Raw genomic sequence first — 21,117 nt, forward strand, 5'->3', positions numbered from 1 at the left:
ATGGGTTAAAGGGCAATGTAGTTAAATCCGATAAATTTCATACAACGCGCAAAGCAGGTCATTTAAATTATACGTCTACTTTTTTATATTAGCCGCTATTATTAGAGCTATCGATTGGTAAAGACGTGACATAAATTAAGACCCAATTTTTTCTTCGTGTTTATTTAAAGCGATCAAATTAGGCCTCTTTACAGACAGTCTACTGTCTTGCGGAAGTTTCCATTTCCAACTTTGTGCCTTCCGTCGTGCGACACGCTTCTGTGTCTTTTGCAAAAAGTGCGAGTGACAGTATCAAATCAACAGGATGCCGACTGGCATCCCCTGAGAAGGCCCTTTCACGATGAGCTGAATCGATTTATATGGGAAACGACTGTCTACGTAACTGAAGGTTGCCACAGTATTTTCTGGTTTATCAAAAGTCACCGCAGTAGATTTACTTTTTATTGTGTATTTTACGTCACCGAGGTATTTTTTCTCAGAGTCTACATTTAAACATTCTGTAGTGTTTTATACGACTGTCATTACAACTAATTTCGTAGAAGTGTCTAAACTGTTCCTCTATCTATTCTATACACTATATCTTTTACAAATGCCAAATGGATGTTTCCTGACACTTAATGTTTTTCTAAAATCATTTCTGTAAAATAATGGTCTTGATCCCCATACAATCTATCGGAATCGCGTGAAACTGAGAAAGAAAGTGCACTGTTACGACTTGGACATTTATGGGTATATCTAAATTAATAATTTATTAAAGTAACTTCATTTGATATTTAAACATTTCTGTTAGATCACACAAACATGTCGTGTGCAGATAGGTAGGGTTTGAATATGAATAATTTCGCGTATATTAACCTAAAAAACTAATGTTAGTCAATATACCCGTAGTTAAAGGTTAGATGCTCTTGCAACTTTTCCCTCTTTATTTAAATCACACGTCGTGTTGCAAGATTTTCAGTCGTAGTTATCAATTAGATTATTAGATTACCACACACAGTTTTTCCTTAAGGTTTGGACTCCGTAGTCCAATCCCTGACATTTTCCTCACCGTGTGTGCTCTAGACCTTGAGGTTGCCGATGGACTGTACAGTCCACAAAATCCTTTTCGAAAAACCATTGGGAATAACCGCGCAAACCTGTCTGAACAAGCCAAACTTGGCGTGTGTGGTAGTATCGTAGATTAATTTATCAGTTTTCCGGTGTGCACCGTATAGTAAAATAATATGAACCGTCAATTTATGGAAAACTTCAAAGTGCGCCTTGCCTTTGGTAAACAAGGTGTAAGGAATAGGTATACCACCACAGGAATATTTGCTTCTCTTCATTAGCCATTCTTTCGCCCAGACACTTATTCTTTCAATACGTTTTTTTGCGAGATTTAACACACATTTTCCCCATAGTTCAAACAATTACCCCCAAAGTATCATCGACGAGCACAAACACAGAGAATAACTTCGGTGGGCATGTGCTCTTGGGTACATTTTGTATGTCTGTATTTCAAAAAATTTAAGAAGAAAATAAAACCTGTAAATAGCCTAATGTCAAACTCTGCCGCTGTGTACGAAGTTTTGTGCAAAAAAAAAATTTTCATACCGGGAATCGAACCCGAGCCTCCTGACTGACAACCGGGTATCTTTGCCCCTAAAACATGGGGTACATAATATCACAGATTTAGATTTAAATATACTAATTTAAATCTGTGATAATATCGCGACTGAACTTCATATTTCCAAATTAGTTTAAGGGAAGGGATAAGTTTACATTTCAAAACACTTAAAAAAACAATATTTGATTGATTGAAGGCACAGTTCGTCATTTTCATAATATTTCTGTGTAGAAGAAAATATTGGGATTTTTCTTTGTGGTAGTTGCCGGAAGTGGACCAGGAGAAATTATAACTGTTTCAATTTTGATTTCTTTGAGCCAGCACAGTTGCGAAAACTTAATTGATTGCATTCTGCTACTTTTTATAATGTAAATATGTTCAATAAATTGAATTACATTTAAGGATTGATAGTAAATATAGATTTTTTTTACGTTTTTGTTTACCCATCTGGTAATACAATGTGCAAGAGCGAGTGATGGTGCACACATGTAAAATAATATGACGTCAGACTAGACGACGTCATTTTATACAATTAATATCAATCGTCGCGAATGTCGCAGAGGATTACAAGTTTAATTAAGTTAATTTAATAGATCAAATCACAGCACCAATTAAAAGACGCGAATAAATCCACTAATCAATTCTATAAAGATTTAGCCACACCCACAAATTGGCCCGATTTCCAGAATCTTGTGGTGTAACTTCAAATAAATAATTACATTAATTCTATTAAATCCGCGAAACTAAAATAATCGATCAGCCAGAGCGCGAGTACGAGAATTATTTCAGATGACGCACATTAAATTAAAACCCGCGAATAAATCCGCCAATTAAAGCGCGAAATAAATTAAATCTCAGAAAGAATCAAAATGACCCCCTAAAGCACTTCGATCCCGCGAATGAAAAGGAGTGGGGGTAAAGTACCACACTTCTACTAGTCTTCATGCACTGTTCACGCTGATCTACTTCGTCTGCTGCTCCTTCTCACAATGGAACAGACAGACAGACGGACGACGGAAAATCGAGCACATACTCGTTACCTTAACTTCGTTGTGTTACGCTAAAAATCCGTCAAAAATAAGTGCGTTCAGCGAAATCAGTGTAAAAATAAAGGTTTCTGGCCTCTCTTGGTCATGTGTAGGGCAAGCGATTGTTTAGATGTACCTTAGATGCTACTGCTATACACTTCCGAATAAAAAAATCCAAAGTCTGGGAAATTGTTGCAGTAATTGAATTTTTCACCTACATACATTTATGCTGTAGGATGGCAAGCAAGCCCCTGCTATTTCTATATAGTTTGTGGTCTATCAGAAATGAAAAGTTGTATAATTATTTATAATTACAAATCTTGCTGCTATACTTTCTAGCTGGTCATTTGCGTTTTTATTTATTGAAAACTCGGTAATGAATGAATAAAAATCAGCCACCGTACTGATAATTTGAAATTATTATCTATACATAAGTGCAACTGGTTTACTCTTGTTACTATAATAAAAACCACAACTGGTTACTAATTGGATTACTTAATTCTAACATCATTGTTTATACGAACATTGTAACGGGCGATCAAAAAAGGATTGACGTCGGGTCCCCTTTGGATGTTGAAACAAAAGTTCCAAAGGTAACTGCAATTCTTTTTTGATCGCATTTGCGTAGAGTACAAGCAGGCTTTGGTACAACCCCTGTGCTTAAATAGTTATTAAGGATCCTCAGATCCTTTATAGTTTTGTATTGTCGTCCGTCCGTCCGTCCGTCCGTCCGTCCGTCCGTGTGCGCTCTAACTCTTTTTAAAAGTGGCCGATTGTGTTGAAATTTGGTATACGGGTACGTTGGACATTAAGAACGGACGCTATTGATTTTCAGGAAGCTGGTTCAACAGGAACAAAAGTTATACGACTTCGAGTGAATCGGGGACAGGAAAAACTGCGAACTCAATATAATAAAAATTAACATATTTCATTCCCTAGGTCATGTATCGAGTTCGGACTTTCGCTAGATTATTCCCTATGACTCTTAGATGTGTAACAATTCAATATAACTCTTCTCTGTGGTCTCGGTCAAAATTTTTAGAGCAAAATGTACCCAAAATTATTCTTTACACATGAATTTAGAGTTGTAAAAGCTTTCAAACGCATTATCTTGATGCTGAAAGAGTTGATAACGTGCACGTTTGATAACCGCATGTGTGTGATTCAAAAATGTTAAATTATTTTTCTGAGGCCACATGGATTTTTATTCAAAATATGTCAAAATCGTTAATTATGCACCAAGATCGTTGGGAAAAAGACTACGCGCATTATCTCAATGCCCAAGACATAAATTTGATGCATTTTTGGCGACCACGTGGATTTTGATCAAAACATGTCAAAATCGTTATTTTATGCACCAAGATCGTTGGGAAAAGACTAGGCGCATTATCTCAATGCCCAAGACATGAATTTGATGCATTTTTGGCGACCACGTGGATTTTGATCAAAACATGTCAAAATCTTTATTTATGCACCAAGATCATTGGGAAAAAGACTAGGCGCATTATCTCAATGCCCAAGACATGAATTTGATGAATTTTTGGCGAAAACGTGGATTTTGATAAAAACATGTCAAAATCGTTATTTATGCACCAAGATCGTTGGGAAAAAGATCAAGAGCATTATCTCAATGATCTAAACATGAATTTGATCTATTTTTATGGACCACATGGATTTTGATCAAAACATGTCAAAATCGTTATTTATGCACCAAGATCGTTGGGAAAAGACTAGGCGCATTATCTCAATGCCCAAGACATGCATTTGATGCATTTTTGGCGACCACGTGGATTTTGATCAAAACATGTCAAAATCGTTATTTATGCACCAAGAGCGTTGGGAAAAAGACTAAGCGCATTACCTCAATGCCCAAGACATGAATTTGATGCATTTTTGGCGACCACGTGGATTTTGATCAAAACATGTCAAAATCGTTATTTATGCACCAAGATCATTGGGAAAAATACTAGGCGCATTATCTCAATGCCCAAGACATGAATTTGATGAATTTTTGGCGAAAACGTGGATTTTGATCAAAACATGTCAAAATCGTTATTTATGCACCAAGATCGTTGGGAAAAAAACCAAGAGCATTATCTCAATGCCCAAGACATGAATTTGATGCATTTTTGTTAACTATAAAATGTATTTTGTAAGATTAAAATAAATTGTCGTTAAAAGTGATTGTAATACTGAGGATCCTTCGATATTTCGTTGTATCGGTTTATTTATATAACAAGAGCGCGAAGTTCAATTTCGCGCATTGAGACTGAAGGTATTTTGACGAGGCGAAGCCGAGTTAAAATATCAGTCAAATGCGCGAAATAACTTCGCGCTAGCGTTATATACAATATTTTTTCTACAACTGAACCGATTGTTAATTAAATTTGCTGTTTAAGTTCAACTTTGTCACGTGCGCGAAATACTTTTCTCTGTTTCGGTGTTAGAATACGTCATTCTAGCACGTATTTTAGTGTTAGTCTGAACTCTATTCTTAAACGATTTTTAGTGACTTTTTTTTTCGAGAGTTTGCATTAATAAGTTTGACAGTCGGCTTATCGATGACGGAAGCTGAAATTATGTGCCGTGAACATCCATCATTTCTAAATTACGTAAAGATACGTAATGTAATTAACAATATCGATAATGTCCATGTTAATATACATATGTTACGGTGAGCCGTATGGTTTCGTTGTCATAAATATGTTGTTGATACTTGACTAACCCTACTTGTAGGTATGAACTGATTGCAAGGGCAAAGTAATTATCATAAAATGAAGACCTCGAAATATACTGTAAAGGAAACCATTTTTATTAAAATGAACACATTTTTGATATCGTAAGGTAAGCTGTAAGTTGGGTAAAATAACTCCAATTGTTAGGTGCAAACAATTCTTCACGGCTAAATTATTTCAGTTACTATAATCGGATAACTTTGGTGAAAGATCCACATCGAAAGCTACATCATTCACATAAGGAGTTTTTGTCAAGATTGAAGCGGAATTTCCTTTACTAACTGACTGAAGCCAAATTGCGTTACACTTCGTATGCAGTTTGAGATTTCGGGAGCCCATTTTGTTTACAGTGTGATATCAGAAAGCCGTGCTAGCTTTAGCAACCTACGTCAATACGATTGATCGAGTGACTGCGCTCAGTTGTCAGTAATACATAAGTAATGCGGAATCAGAATAAAACAGAAAGTATACTAAACTAAACACTTGCTTAACTGTACAAAATTATACATTATGAAGAGGTGTTGTAATTATTCTAAATAGTAATTGTAACGGTCGAATTTACTCCTGCATTGACTGAAATGCCGGGCAGATTTTGCTCCGACACATTAGTATTTTCCGGGTTACTTAATTCAGGCTGTATAAAACCAGCATTGGAACTAGAAGCTGTTGCTGGAAGAGCAGTAAAGGTAGACTGTCTAACTGATGGAGGTCCACCACTGTTTGACAACATTTCGGCAACTTCCATTTCTTGGGTACAAACCCTACCGATAATCGTTTCAAAAATGCTTGAAACTTCATAAATTTTGAAATGTCAACGTTTTGTCGGATGTTTATCATCAATCGAAGCATCGAGTATGTCTTCCATAATGTAGAACTTTTGTAAGTCTTACTAAGAATTTCGAAGTATGCAAGCAAAAATTTTCTGTGAGGGTTTGTACCTTGTTTTCAATGCGCCAAGATTCAAATTTTTCATACTCCTTTTGGTACTCATTTTTAGACTTGGATGGCACCAAATCATTTACCGCATTATCAGCTAATTCACGCAATTCCGGTGGTGTTGAAGTTAGTGCTTCGTCTGACATTGTAGGCTCTTTAGTGAAATGTAGGTAATGGATTTTATTTTTCAAATCTAAAGATAATTTCGCAAAAATATCTCGTGAAGAAATTTGAAAGATCGGTTACTATGGAAACCAAGCAAATAGTCAGTACTGCCAACACAATTTATATCGAAAATATTTTTAAATTTATCCATAATTAATAAACAATGCGAAACGAGCCCGAAACAGAGAAAATAGTATAAAACATTCGTTGCAGAAGGCCTTCTAAGCACTCGTTCATTCGAACCCTCGCCGCTACGCGGCTCAGGTTCGAAACTTGAACTCGTGTTAGAATAGAGGGCCTTCTGCAACTTATGTTTTAATATACTATTTTTCACTGTTGACGATTTCGCGCACGTTGTCAAGGGCAACCTTACTTATTTAACCGTTTAAAAATCTAGTACTTCGCGCTTCGAAATTCGTCAGAAAATGACAGGTTTTTTTGACAGTTGTAGAAAAAAATAATTATTTCTTATCTAATCATTAATATGTAGTCATCGTTTTGGTGTCGTTTTTATTTTCAAAATAAATTTTGTCAATATTCAAAGGACTTTTCTTATTTTAAGTGGTTGGTCTCACAATAAGAAATTCAAATTATTCTAAACTTTTAGTATAAATTACGAAAATAATATTAGTCATCTTATTAGTTTAGCATTTCTAAATAAATATAACCACTCCTGCTCCTCCCTCGAGATAGTACGGGACTAACGATCTTTTTAACGAATTTCTTAAAAATGAAAGTGTTCTAATACTAGTACGTGCGTCCTTAGGATAGAGATCTCGGCACCGGAGAGTAAAACTGCCATTGTTTATGCATTTCCCATAAAATTGAAAATCGTATTTAAAATGGTTTGTTTAAATATCTTCATTGATCCGTGTTTAACGTTTTGTTATTAAAGTTAATTTGTGTCGAAGCAGAGTATATTATTTCGTTAAATTGATGCATAATAATTCCTACTGTTTTAAAAAGTGTTTGTAATGTAATCCTATAATTGGGGTGTAAACTGTAAACGGATCTGCTTTTTAGGTACGACGTCAATTTTGGTATAATGTTCGCAGGGATAAGATGTGCGCAATTACGTATTTCTCAACAGGTAATTTTCTCATTTGGAAAACAATTTCCTATAAAATAGTAAGCATCCATTTATAGTTATACAGTAATGAGGCTTCGAAATCGCCCCATCTTAACAATTATCGACCGTGTATTCCGTTATTCATTAATTTACGTATACGTAAAACGGTTATTAATCTCTTTCTTGGTCAATTCAATTTTTAAAACGCTCAGGTTTCCATCTTATCGCAGGAAATTACAAATTTTGTTGTTTCTATCGGAAAATGTGAATTTTGTTTATTTCATCGAGTTCCTCCATTCTCGTACCTCAAATCTATTTTATACCGGAAGTTCACTTCTGAAACATTTTCCCTTCATTTAAATTTTTTTTCGTGTAGAAGTGTAATTGGTATTTACCCAAAAGCCTAACCTTTTTAAGCAAGTGTTTTTACACTAAACAGATAAGCGCATTTATTTGATATGTAAACCGTTTCCCTCGCCGTTTCCTGATTGCGTTGGCTATCTTTGTTATTATTATACTTACAGATTCGATTAAATTGGAAAAGTAGTGTAGTTTTTGATGCTGATATGGATATTCCGATATTTTGAAGAAAATCAATTGCTCCGTAGATAATTGGAAAAAAAGTGAACATCTCCATTTTTAAAAAGTACAAATATTTTAGTAACAAAGAGAGCTATTGAAAAACGTTGCAAGATTCGATGGACCAAACCAATGGGTGTAGAAAAAAAATTCAAAATGGCGGTTTTCGAGATATTAAATCAACTTCCTTATTTTAAATGGATGTCCTATTGGATTTTTACCTACTCAGTTTAATACAGTTGTTTTCCAACCATGTATAACAAGTTATCATTCAAACAATAAATATGGGTAAAATTACAATTTTCATTTTTTCTTAATAGTTCTTATTTATTTCGCAAGTTTTCCCTAATTTGACCACCTTCTATGGTGTCAGAAATTCGCATGATAGACATCTCGTATCTTGGACACAGTGTATATTATTATATTTTATATCACTGATGCTAGCCGTCGTCTCGTCGTTCGTCTAATCCTAATAGTTGTAGCTGCCAGGCGGACAGCTCGGGTTCGATTCACCATTGATGCAGAATTTTTTAATTATGTTATTTAGCATTTCTGTATTTCGCCAGACTAATGGGGATCGTCGGCGTAGGACGTCACACAGGCCCGTAGGGGCTGGTATTTATAGTAAAAACTATTAACCGTTAAAATCCCGATGTTCATTTGGAATAAATATATCGAACGCGTTTCAACATCAAAACTGTCATCAGCGAACAACCAATTATCATGGTGACTAAGAAAAAAATTTTAAATTTTGAAAATAAATGTTCAACATGGAAGATATTGTAACTGAAGCGAAAATTCCCTAGTGAAGGTTTCAAAATGATCCCCTAGGAAGAAATCATTTGCAGAAATCAAGGTTGTCCGTTAAAATTCCATCTTTATTGTACACCATTTTTGTCGTAGGTTTAGTGCACATTTTCGTTTAAGTTGTGTCACTCAGTACGTTTACCATGTCTCGTTTGATAGATTTATTTAGATCCCCTATTAGTGCAGCAAGTCACTTGGTGAATTTTTAAAATATCCCATTCCGCCGGTTAAGTTGGTAGAGTAAAATCTTCATTTATTCCATAATTTCGTTGCAGAAACTGCAAAGTGCATTGCCTAGATGCACATTATGTGCCCTTTCTGTCTTGGTCAATTTTTGCGCAATTTCGTTGAAAAAGCGTTATCGTAATAGGCGCTATCGGCGTCCGCACATCTTTTAACTTGTTCAACCTTCAAAATGGTTAAATTTTGATTGAAGTTCATGCCATAAATCAATGGTCCATTTTCTAAAATATGTTTCTTGTGCTTCCGTCTACCCAAAAAAACGTTTTATCACCAGTCGAATTTGGGCAAAAGGCGCATTGTTGAAGACTTGAAGAATACCAAAATTCTTTAAAAAAATCAAAGTAGTCTAGTGAATATTCTAGACATCCAAAGAGACATCGGGTGCTATTGAGATTAGTCACCGGCGATAAGGAATGAAGGCGGATGTGACGGTTTTTTTCGAGAAAATTTGATCTGCTTATTAGGAAATTGTCGAGAAAGTTTCGTGATGTTTCTAGAAACTTTCCGTTTGCTATATTAGCAAATTGAATTATGTGTAATGACAGTTCCAATATCTATATCGAAGTGATTATTATTGAGTTTTGGGCTCGTATGTGATAAATTTACATGTTATAAATTTAGGTACAAGGTAATTAATAATTAATAAACAAATAAATTACGTAATTAAATTTACGTCGCAATATATGACAAATAGGTGAGAAAAGGTATAGGGGAAGCTGATGTTCCAATTTAAAATAAGGAGGTTAATAGCGACTGATGATCATCTTGAACCTTGAACATATTATAAACTGAAAGATCTTACATAAAAAAATTCAAGATTCAAAGTTTTTCTATTTACCAAAATTTCTAGTGAATGGCTACCATGAGAAACCCTCGAACTGCTATACATTTCTCTTATGTTACCGCTTTCTTGTATAAGTTACATCGCGCTTAGTACGTAGCCGAGAACAACATCGATACTTACATTAATGTTGTGTCGTGAGGTTACAGTGTAAACTTGAGATTCGGGCGGCCGACTGAGAATAAAAAGAGGAGGCGGGGGGATATTTACGGCCACAATGTGTTCGTATTTTGGGCATAACGCTAAGTGTTATTCAAGGCGCTATCATTTTAGGATTATATGGTGGAAACCAGCACCAGAACACGTACGTTAATGAAATTTCGCTTGATAATAAAACTCCTTATCGCAAACGACCAGATGTAACTTTTTTTAAATAACGCAAATTTGACCTGATTTGTCTTACTTCTAACACTATATTTAAATTGAATAATTTACAAAAGCGATAAAATTTAAAGAAAATTACGCATTTAACAAAATTTCTATAATAAAAAACTACACTGTGATACAAATTCAAACGAAGTGCTTTTTTCGTAAATTATCCCTTGGATTTACTTATTAAATCGCTCGTATACAGGATGTCCCGTCGTTATTTTTGGCGTTTAATATACAGTGTATCCGAGATAGAACGCGCCATAGGGAAACGGCAACGTTTTTTTTTTTCGAAAGATCCACGAGACCTTTGAAATTAGCGTTCAACGTACTCCAATTTCTTTCTGGCATCAGGCAATCGCAATAACGTACGTTGAACGCTAACTTCAAATGCATATCAAAGGCTTCGTGGATCCTATGCGAAAAAATACATTAATTCTATCCTATGGTGTGTTCAACCTGGGAGATTTCTTCGTAAACATGCTTTCTCTTAACTCGACTTATAACGTTCACTTAAATAACAACGTAAAGAAAATTCTTTAAACGCTCTCTCGCAATTAAACATGACAGACTGTCTTTTCAAATAGGGCATTACGCCAAACACCAAAACAAGCGGTTACATTTCCATGTCCAACACCAAAAAAACTTGATCGAAAGGATTCGATTCACGTCCGCTTCTTCTATTTAAAACCATTTTCGTTTCTCACTTCCGTTCCTCCTTCCTTAACTTGTAAATGCGTCCTCAAAAGAAACATCTATTCAACTCCGCCGATAACCAGTGCTTATCTTGAAACTAGAAGGACTCTTATCGTAACCACCGGAGAAAAATACGAGATAAACTTTTACAAATACTGACTAAATCTAGTCTTTTAACACGTAATTTAAATCTACAATTATGTGGCATGTGTGGAAGGCTTGATTAGAGGAGATCGTCGAATTTCAATCGGATCAATTTCAGAAAATGTTGGTGTAAGTAAATGATCTGTTCGTAGTATCGTACACAAAGTTTGTGGTTAAAGTACCAAAAAAGCTTGCGACATCTCACGGAATAGAGACAAAATGGTTGGCGACGAATCTTGGTGTCATTATTTTGAACCAATCATGTAAGCTATCATCGCCGATGCAATGGAAGCGTAAATTCTCCGCTACCAAATTAGTTTAAAGGACACCAAGACCAACCTTCTGCAGGCAAGGTCTTGTTAACATTTTTTTTCGCCGATGAAGACCCTTGGTTATAGAGTTTACAGGATCTACAGTGCATATCAACGCAAACCTTGAACAAAGCATATGCATAATAAGACGAAAACGTTTTTGTTTTAGAATTGCAAATCACATATCCCAAAAACTGTGTAAGTGTATACGACTTGGCTACATTTTCATTTGAAAAAAGCGCATTCATTCAAAACGTCCTCGATTAAAAATTATGTTGATGTTATCTTACGAATTAAAAGTATGGCCATCTGCACTTATAAATTCAGCTCAAGCCTAATTTATTTAAGTGGTACAGATATTAAGAAATCAGAAAGGTGATTATGACTAAATAATAACATCCAATAAGTGATATTTAGTATGCCATGAATTCGATAGTTTTTTTAATAATAGACGAACACGCTGCATATTTTATATAATAACGTCGGTTACGTTTTGATCGGAATAGTGTTTACTGTTTTTATTAATCTATAAATAACAAGTTTTACTTCTTTTTCTAAGCTAGTGACTGCATTCCTCGTGGATCATATATTGTTTCAAATTGTTCAACGCTCTTTACGCCTAAACGAAAGTGAAACAGCTTATCTGTTCAGAAAGTTTACAGTAAGCCAACGGATTTGAAGCTAGGGCGCCACTAAACACGGTTCACTGCCTGCTTGAATCAGGTAGACATAGTTTTCGTAAGAAGACTTCTGAGGCAGAATGGCGGGGTTATTTTCGAGTGATAGAAGTTTATTTCTTTTCTTGCTATTTTAAAGAGTTTGATATTAAAAGACAAATAATACGTTTTTCACAGGTTTTAACTTTTAGAGCATTATTAGGGAGAGTTGTGCTGTTAATTCACTGTCGAACTTCGTCTTGCCTATCAGGGGAATTACTACTCCTCAAATTTTGTAGATATCGAGATGCCATTCGATTCCAATTCTGTATTTTGTATATGTTTTAGGCATGCTACAGACCTCTGCTTCCGCTTCCGCAAGTGCGGAAGTTCTGCATATTTTCTCGCGGAAGTATACCGGTAAATATGGCAAAATATGGACGAACGGGATGGCTCGTGACGTGAAACGCGGGCGGGGTGTGTCAGCCGAGGCAGCCGCCATCTGTACTTCTAAAAATAATGTAGTTGGAGTTTTTAAAATGTATGCCTAGATATAGTAAAATTTTGAAAATACGTGCTCAAAATATGCAATCAAATCGGATTGAAAAACTAATTTTATGCACAGTATCATTGTATATGACAGTATGTAATCTATTTATCGTGCACGAACAGAGAGACGGAAAATCGAGACAAAGCACTTCCAATTTGACGGGTTGCGCTAAAAAGATACGCCACCGAAAGCGGCAATCATTTCCGTATGAATCGTGCGGCATTTCAAATTGATTCATCAACTCATAAATACCTAGCCTTGGTTACCTGGTCTAGATATTTTTGAATTAATTTTGATGAAAGGTGCGGCGTAATTCTGTCGTTAATCATTATAATTGTCTTACACTTGCCAAATTTATTTATTATAAGTGAGATTTTGGTTCGTCATATATTTTCATTTTTATAATGTGTGTTTAGTAAATATATTACGGAAGTATTTCGAAAATTACGAGGGATTTGCCTACATAGGTAATTAAATTTCGTTAAGAAATTATAATTTCTTTTCTTTATTTAAATGAGCTGTTTAGTACATCGACTTGGGGATCATTAATTAATCCGCTTTTTAAATGATATAACACGACTTTCTTCTAAAGCCGGCACAAGATTGAATACATTACGCCAGTAGTAATTCTGATTTTTTGTTAGCTGTCAAAAACAAGTTATACAGGATGTTTCAAAAAGAACTTTACAACTTTGAAAATACATATAAATTTTTTCAAAAAAACTTTACCGCTGGTTTTAGTGTCGTTTTAAAGGGAAACTCATCAAGTTTTTTTTACCTTACACTAAAGATGTTCCACGTGACTCCCGTTGGTTATCCTACACTACACATATCCCATAGGTAGTCAACTTTTACCCCAACTCGCTGTAGTTCATATACCGAAACCGGCAAAGGAGGTACATACACGATATCTTTAATAAAGCACTGTGAGAAAAAAATCTAGTTGTGTCAGGTCTGGAAAACATGGGGGCCATGCAATTGGCGCATCACGGTCAATCAATTGACCTGGAAAAGCGAACTACACGAATCAAAACTTAATGCATTTCCCTACAAATTGACACTAAAATCACCTCTGCGCTCTGTAGGTTCTCTGGATAAATGTATGTGAAAGTTGTAAAGTTGTTTTTGAAACACCCTTTAGGGCTTTTGGTATATATAATCGTAAACTATTTACAAAAATCACATTTCTACATTAACAGCCTTTTTTTGTAAAAAAGCCAGCCGAGCCAAATTCATTTTTTCACTTTTTTTTTGTGTTTTTGTTCGAAAATCGATTGAGAACTTTCGGGTTTTCATAATTATATTCGCACTATCGTGTTATTCCTGCATTTTTTGTGAGCTTAGGCTTAGTTTGAAATCTACCGATTTGTTAGTCATACACCACGGTCGTTTGTCCGTTCGTACGAGCGCCGATATCTAGATGAAGGAATACCGTAGAACCTTCAGGTTTTCAGCATTCGTTCCGTATTGTCGAGTTACTCCTGCATCGCTTAGTCTGATAGCTGAAAGCCATTCCCGAAGTCGACAAATCAGAAAAACAATTTTTAATACTACCTCTGAGATAATTATTATGATTTCGGGAGGTAAATGTCGGACAAGTATTCAAGATGAGATTACTTTATAAACCATAGTTGCAGTAAAATTTTTGTAACACAATATTAAACGAATGGAGTTTTTACCACTACGCTTCTTCTTCTTCTCCATACGAAAGTTGACATTGCGCAGTTTGCACACATCTGCTTTTTACAATATGCGATATGCTGGCCTTTACTAGAAGCATTTGGAGTTAAAATTTCAAAAAATATTTCTACAAATAAGAAAGGTGGCATTGCGCAGCCTGCGCATGCACCCGTCTGGTTTTTACAATATACGATATGATTACCTTACAGCGAAACATTTTCGACTTTTGGTTTGTTTGGTTTTAGTTCTCTCAATCAAATTTTAAGCGCATTTTTGTCCGTCCGGACCCACTGTTGAACTACTTAAGGGGAATTATTGTCAATAGGCGTACAAGGTGTCCCATCTTTTAGAGAGTATCTCCGTAATTGTTAGTGCTATCAAAAAAGTATATAGGCATCATGTTCTCTTTTTGAGTCAAACTTAAAATGGTAAAATCAAAATTTTCTTAACATAAAAGAGATACAGAAAAATGCTTATTAAAAAAGTGTGTTGAATATAATCTGCCGTTTTAAAATAAGTATACAACGCCAGGCAAGAAGTTATCGTACTTAAACCTCATTTAATGGAAATGAAACACTGTATATTTTAATCTAAAAAGATAGCATATTAAATTCTCTTCAAAAATTTAACGCACATTTTTTTAACAAAAATTCAATACAGATTTAAAAAAATTAGAAAATCGTTTTGAAATTTTTGTTTCAATCATTAAAAATTTTTTAAAATTTGTTTCTTGATTTTTTTCTAATCTTTTTGAATCCCTTGAATCTTTTTTGAATATCATTCGCTGTGTATTTTTTGAAAAATGTACATCTTGCGCCTACGCAAGCGTGGAGCTACCATGCCAATATTGGGAAATATTTTCAGGAAAATTTGGTAAATTTGAAAAATATACCGGGCGTATATTTTTCAGATTTTGTTTAGATCTTTTTTCTGATTCAAAAATGTGTAAAATGTGGACATTCACTTTAGTCGTTTTTGATATATTGACATTTATTTATTTTTATAAATTTTGGTTACATTTAGTTTCTTGACCATTGTCTAAGTACCTATTACTGAAAACAGAATTGAAAAATTAGAAACCGTTCGTTATTTATCATGTACATAGACGGACGGACAGACAGAAAGTCCAAAATCATGAACAAGGTTTGTCACTAGTTAATAAATAATAATCGCCATTTCTGCGATGTGATAAAACAATTTGATAATATAGATACTATAAATGCTAATATTTCAAAAACGGCACGACATATTACACATTTTTTGAAATCAGAAAGAAAAGATTATTCAATTTTTGAAGAATATACAAGACGTTGCATAAAAAATGTACTAAATTTGAATTTGCATTTTTTTACTAATTGCGATATTCATTTGTTTTTTTTACTGTACACTTTATAGCTCCACAATTTTTGTATTTAAAGTGCTTTTCATATCTTATAATAAACGCGCTACGTGCAGTCTAAATATACCTACGCCCTATACCCTGTACTCTGTACACCCCAGAGCGGAAGGGACACCTCAAATACGAAAAAGGCGGCCCTTGGAAGATTCGAGAAGAGGTGTCCCTTCGCCTTCAGTGTAAATTAACAGAAAAAGTGAATTTTCTTGAAAATATTTCCTAGTGTTGGCATGGCAGCTCTACGCTTTCGTAAAAGCCAGCTAAGATTTTCCAATTTTAAGTTTGACAGAAAAAGGGCACATGACCCCCACATTACGTTTGAAATAAGGGGTGGGATCCTGGGATGAGAGGCGTTAAAAACTATTTTTATGGTATTCTAATTGAAGATTTCAACGGAAGCAATTAATTTCATCCAACTACCGCCCTTCTGTCAGATTTCTTCGTGGTGTCGGAACTTTAAGTGCGAACATTGCGGAAGAGGGTTGCACAAATCGCGATTGGAACGTTTAGACAAGGACCTTTAATTGGTGGAGTCAAAGCTTTAAGTGCGAATATTTCTAGAACGAAGCGTCCAAGGTATGCTCAAAGGGCGATTGGAACGTGTAAATTGGTCATATAAAAGTGAGAATATTTCAAAAACGGGGTGTAAGAGAACATTTGCAGGGGAACTTGATTCTTCTTTAATTAAATAGCGTATACTTGGAATGTGTGACACGCGGTATCTGTATGTAATGTACCGAATTTTCTAGAGCGATATCAAGGCATCTCCAAGTCGCCATCAAGTTGATAAAGAATTAGACACCGGCGCCAATGAAAGCGAACATGACTCATTCTATCCATAAAATATGATATGCCGATTCGAAACTCGAGAAGTTTTTGTTTGCTATAGGTATATTTTATCATCGATGCCCAAGTGATAAATAGTCAAATGCGCGCTCATATTATAAATGTGACTACAAGTGAGTGATAATAATAATAATTAACTGTTATAAATCATGACATTTAAGAAACGTTATAAGTTCATTAGTAATTAATTTCACATAAATAAATTACGTAATTTAACTCTTAAATTTTCATAAAACTTCTGTAAGCGACATTGATTATTTTGAAAACCACCGTTTATCAGCTTCTCAGTTCTCAGTCCTTTTTCGTTTTAATCCCACTCTTAATTGAGACAAAGAAATATTTAACGCAAGCGGTATACTATTTTCCATTGAATTGCCACAAATATGAAAACGGGCTATGATATTCTCAAAAATGATGCCAAATCGTTAACACGTCCAATTAAATGTGATAGCAAAGTGTTTCGTTCCGCACGAACGCTCGACTTTTCTTGTAAATAGCGCTATTTAAATGTTTCGTTATTTAATTGCAAAAACCTCAAACTGCTTGATAAGTTCGGGAAACGGAACGAGGACATGCGGCCAGTTAATGTGTTATAGTTAACAAATACCCAAGGATAATGTATTCTTGCGTAATCGGGATGTTATACAGATTTCAGGAAACTGAAATATTAAATTTCTCTTTTTTCGTGAATGAAATCGGCCGGTAGGTAGGTAATTTTTACGATGATTGCTAAAGAACAATACGTTTCATTTCAAAATTTACGTTCGTTCAATGTTTTGAAATCCACCGTATTTTCACTTTCTTGGGAAAGTGTGTTTGTCAGCTGTATTGATTATCTCCAATGGAGGCCAGACCTCACAACCTTGTTTCTTTTCAGTAGGTACTAGGTACCTCAAAATTTACTTCATTTCTCTTAGATAATAACATTTTACATGTTGCACAATAATGTCTTGAATTATTCATTGCCGCCTAATTTTTATTTCTAAGAATTTCTGTTATTTATAATTATTATTAAACTATACTTTGATCTATCAAATTATTAGTGAAATTAATGTTAATTACGCAAGCGAATAAATTACGTTACCAATTTGCCTCCCAATTTTGATTTGGCAACATTCCTTTCGACTGTATAAACGGAATTTAAATACTACCCTTAATGTCATTTCAGCTTGTTTATATTTCCCTGCAGTCATCTCTGCAACGCGCCAGTTTTTCAGTTTGGTGCAGATATTATGCGCGATTACAACTCAAAAAACAAGATAAAGTAAATATACACAAAAAGAAATACATTTTTCTGTAACTTGTTTTTTAATAAATGGTATAATTACTTGTATGCCTTTATTATACTGTTACAATTGCATATTTCATGCTATTTTAGTTTGTCATAGGTTAAGTGTCTCATTTTATTTTTCTTAGAAATGAATAGAATTATCGACTTTACCACGTTTTTGGATATGCTTTTCCCGATCCTATCAAATTATCGACTCTGTAATTCGCTAATGTAAACTTCTCTCTGAACACACTGTACAAATATTCAACTATTCTGTGGTAATACACAACTGAATTTTAAATCCGTGCTCTATGGTTTTCAAAATCAATCTAAAATATAAACCTAAATCACCTTTACTTAAAAAAAATCGCATGCATTTAAATTGCTAGATGCCTTTAAATCGAACAATAAATTAAATACATGCTGTGATGTGACATATTTGACAGATTTTGAATGTTATTCTTCCCGTTTTTATGCAGGAGAAAACGCATGCTACGCCACTGGAAATGTTTTACCGCTAAGTAGATACAGCAATTCAAATTGCACAAGGATGAAGGTTCGCGAGCAGGGCATCGATTCCCGAAGTTAGTCGATATGCTCCGTGATGTGCATGTGATGTGACCGGCTGCCATGACGTCATGATCGTATACGATAGGGATAAGTTCAAGTTTAGCTGCATTCCCGAATCGTGGACAAACTTTATGCGCTAACCAATCACAGACAAGAATTGAACTGTCATTTGTCAGTTTTGTATTTTGTTTTGTTTTTGCATTATGGATACTGCTATTAATAACCAGAAAATCCTCGAACAATTCCATGTTTTATTTCACAGAAAATATGTGAATTTATAGGTTAGGGCACTGAATAACCTCTATAGCAAAACAGCTGCAAGATCCGTCCTGTAGCTGCAACTGCGCATGACTTTCACGCAACGAGTGGTCTAGACCAGTCGTTGCGTTCGATCAACTTTTCGCTCGATGTGGTAGGTTCGAGAATGCAGTGACATTCACGTTCACATCAAGGTCAGTCGATGTGAACAAAGCACATCTTCGGGAATCGACGCCCAGGTGTCGCATCATGTTCGAACTAAAAGGAGAAGGTGGCGCTGGCGATGTTTTAGCTTAGGCAGCGGTACATACATATCATGCAGTGGCGTAGCTAGGGGGGTGCGGTAGGTGCGGTCCGCACCGGGCCCCTGAAATGAAGGGGCCCTATAATTCATCCGTGTAACCGCGCGGCCGGGATTTTTGAAAATCTGTGGTTGATCGATAGTTTGCAGAAATACTGTAACGGAAACGCTCCACACGTGACGTCGCCTTTGGCGCTCTGGAATTTTCTACGCGCGCGATAGCGGGATTTGTATAGGAATATTCGAGACTTATCTGGTAATGACGCGAGTGTTCTCGACTTACATTGCTTGCGTGTATAAATGGTTGCGGACCGAATATCGCAGTCAGTTTTACGACCGAACCCGAACGAGATCGAGTACGGACGAAACATTGAGCGCGAAAATCTGATATAAATTGCGAAGTGTGTAATATAAATAGTGGATATAAATTGTACAGTTTTTATAGTGTTTTAGTTTTGTTTAATAAATATTGATATAAATCGAACCCGAATTTATAAATCACGTTACAATACGAATAAAATAAAGGCTAATACGAAAGCACGTAAAATAAGTTTATAGAACTTAAATGTATTTTTTTTACACAAAACGCTGTAAATAAATTTCCTAAACCAAATATAGCTTATTTTTGTTTAAATGTTTCCCATTAGGTTATCACACATATTTCGTATTTCTTTGGGGGCCCAGAAATTTGGATCCGCACTGGGCCCAGAGAACCCTAGCTACGCCACTGATATCATGCAGTGTATCTGTTTGGTTCGCAAATACATCATATAGGAAAATGTATCATTTAATTTTCCTTTGTAATTACTTTAACTAGCATAGGATGTAGAGAAATTGTTGTGTATCACTTGCTTGTCGATTTATTAGGGTGTTTGCTTCCATAAATTTGCATTGTTTAAAATTGCGCAATAATTGTGTAAGTGTCAGTTTGGATAAGGGCCGTATTTAGGGGTAGATTTGTTGTTTACTGTAGATTTCGCGTACGAGATGTTTTCATTATGTAGATGCGCAGTAATTTAATTACTCATGTAAATTCAATGAAGTACGTTATTAGGGATTGCAAGTGAAGTTGTGCAATTACATTAATGGGAATTTTCCTTTAGCTTAATTAATATGATTCTGTTTGGGGCGTCAGGGTTGATTTTATTATTTATTAGCGGGAAGTGTAGGATTAATATACGTCAAAAGCTATTACAGTTTACCTGCACTTTGGTAACTGCTCCGATAATTCACACATTGTATTTCAGAACGTCTGATCGTAAATACCTAGTGTTAGGAGTCCCAGCTTAGTAGACGTATTAATTATAGATTGGTGAACTCGTTTCAGCATTTCATAAGAGAACGACACTTCATAGATAAGGAGTGGTTAATGCTCGCCACACGAAAGATACATCCAAAAACTACAAGGTCAAAATCAGACTAAATCAGAATAAATAAACGGGTTTCGGATTGCAATATAGGTCAAACAAAGATAAGTAAATTAAAACCAGGATTAAAACACGTAAATTAAAACCAGGATTAAAACACATGACATAACATAAATGACACTTGTTAACAAAGAGGAATTCTACAAAAATAACCGTCCCTAAAGAGAATAGAACCCTTTCCATTTGCGTGAAGACGCTTAGATAATTAATTGAAACAATTTTAGCGTGATGATTGGAATTTTCCTATTCAAATCAACAATTTTCACAAAGATTAACCCTCGGATTAACCCGTGATATGATCTCAATGGGAATGGTACCAACTACTCCTAACAAACTAAGAACACTTTCAGTCAGTTACACAAACTAAGAGTACATTCAACGGAAGATGTGAAGTGTGAGCACCCCCTCCCTCATGCTGTTCTCGAGAAATTTACACTTAAAGTACTATGCGACAGAAATGAGTTGGTGTCGAGTTACCTTTGGGAAATCGTACTTGACTTGAACTTCCAAAGGCGACACGATCGCCACTTATTTTTGATCGCCCGTTATTAACCACCACTAACAGATACATCTCCATCCAGACGTTTCATTTTCTCTTCAAGAAGCCGTTACTTTGTTGCGTTTTATGGTACGT

The 21,117-nt window shown here is 35.2% G+C and overlaps 1 protein-coding gene and 1 long non-coding RNA gene across 4 annotated transcripts in view; both read left to right on the plus strand.

The window, feature by feature from the left end:
- Positions 1 to 21,117, plus strand: part of LOC116162685 (RNA-binding protein Nova-1) — a 75,145-nt gene that overhangs the window by 42,575 nt on the left and 11,453 nt on the right. The gene's annotated exons all lie outside the window — the stretch shown is intronic.
- Positions 5,065 to 5,889, plus strand: LOC116162697. The gene is made up of 2 exons (XR_004143586.1): positions 5,065 to 5,478; positions 5,551 to 5,889. It is a non-coding gene; the product is annotated as an uncharacterized LOC116162697 (long non-coding RNA).

The sequence above is a fragment of the Photinus pyralis genome, unplaced genomic scaffold (assembly GCF_008802855.1).
Source record: "Photinus pyralis isolate 1611_PpyrPB1 unplaced genomic scaffold, Ppyr1.3 Ppyr1.4_LG2, whole genome shotgun sequence".
In the NCBI taxonomy this organism is placed as follows: Eukaryota; Metazoa; Arthropoda; class Insecta; order Coleoptera; family Lampyridae; genus Photinus; species Photinus pyralis.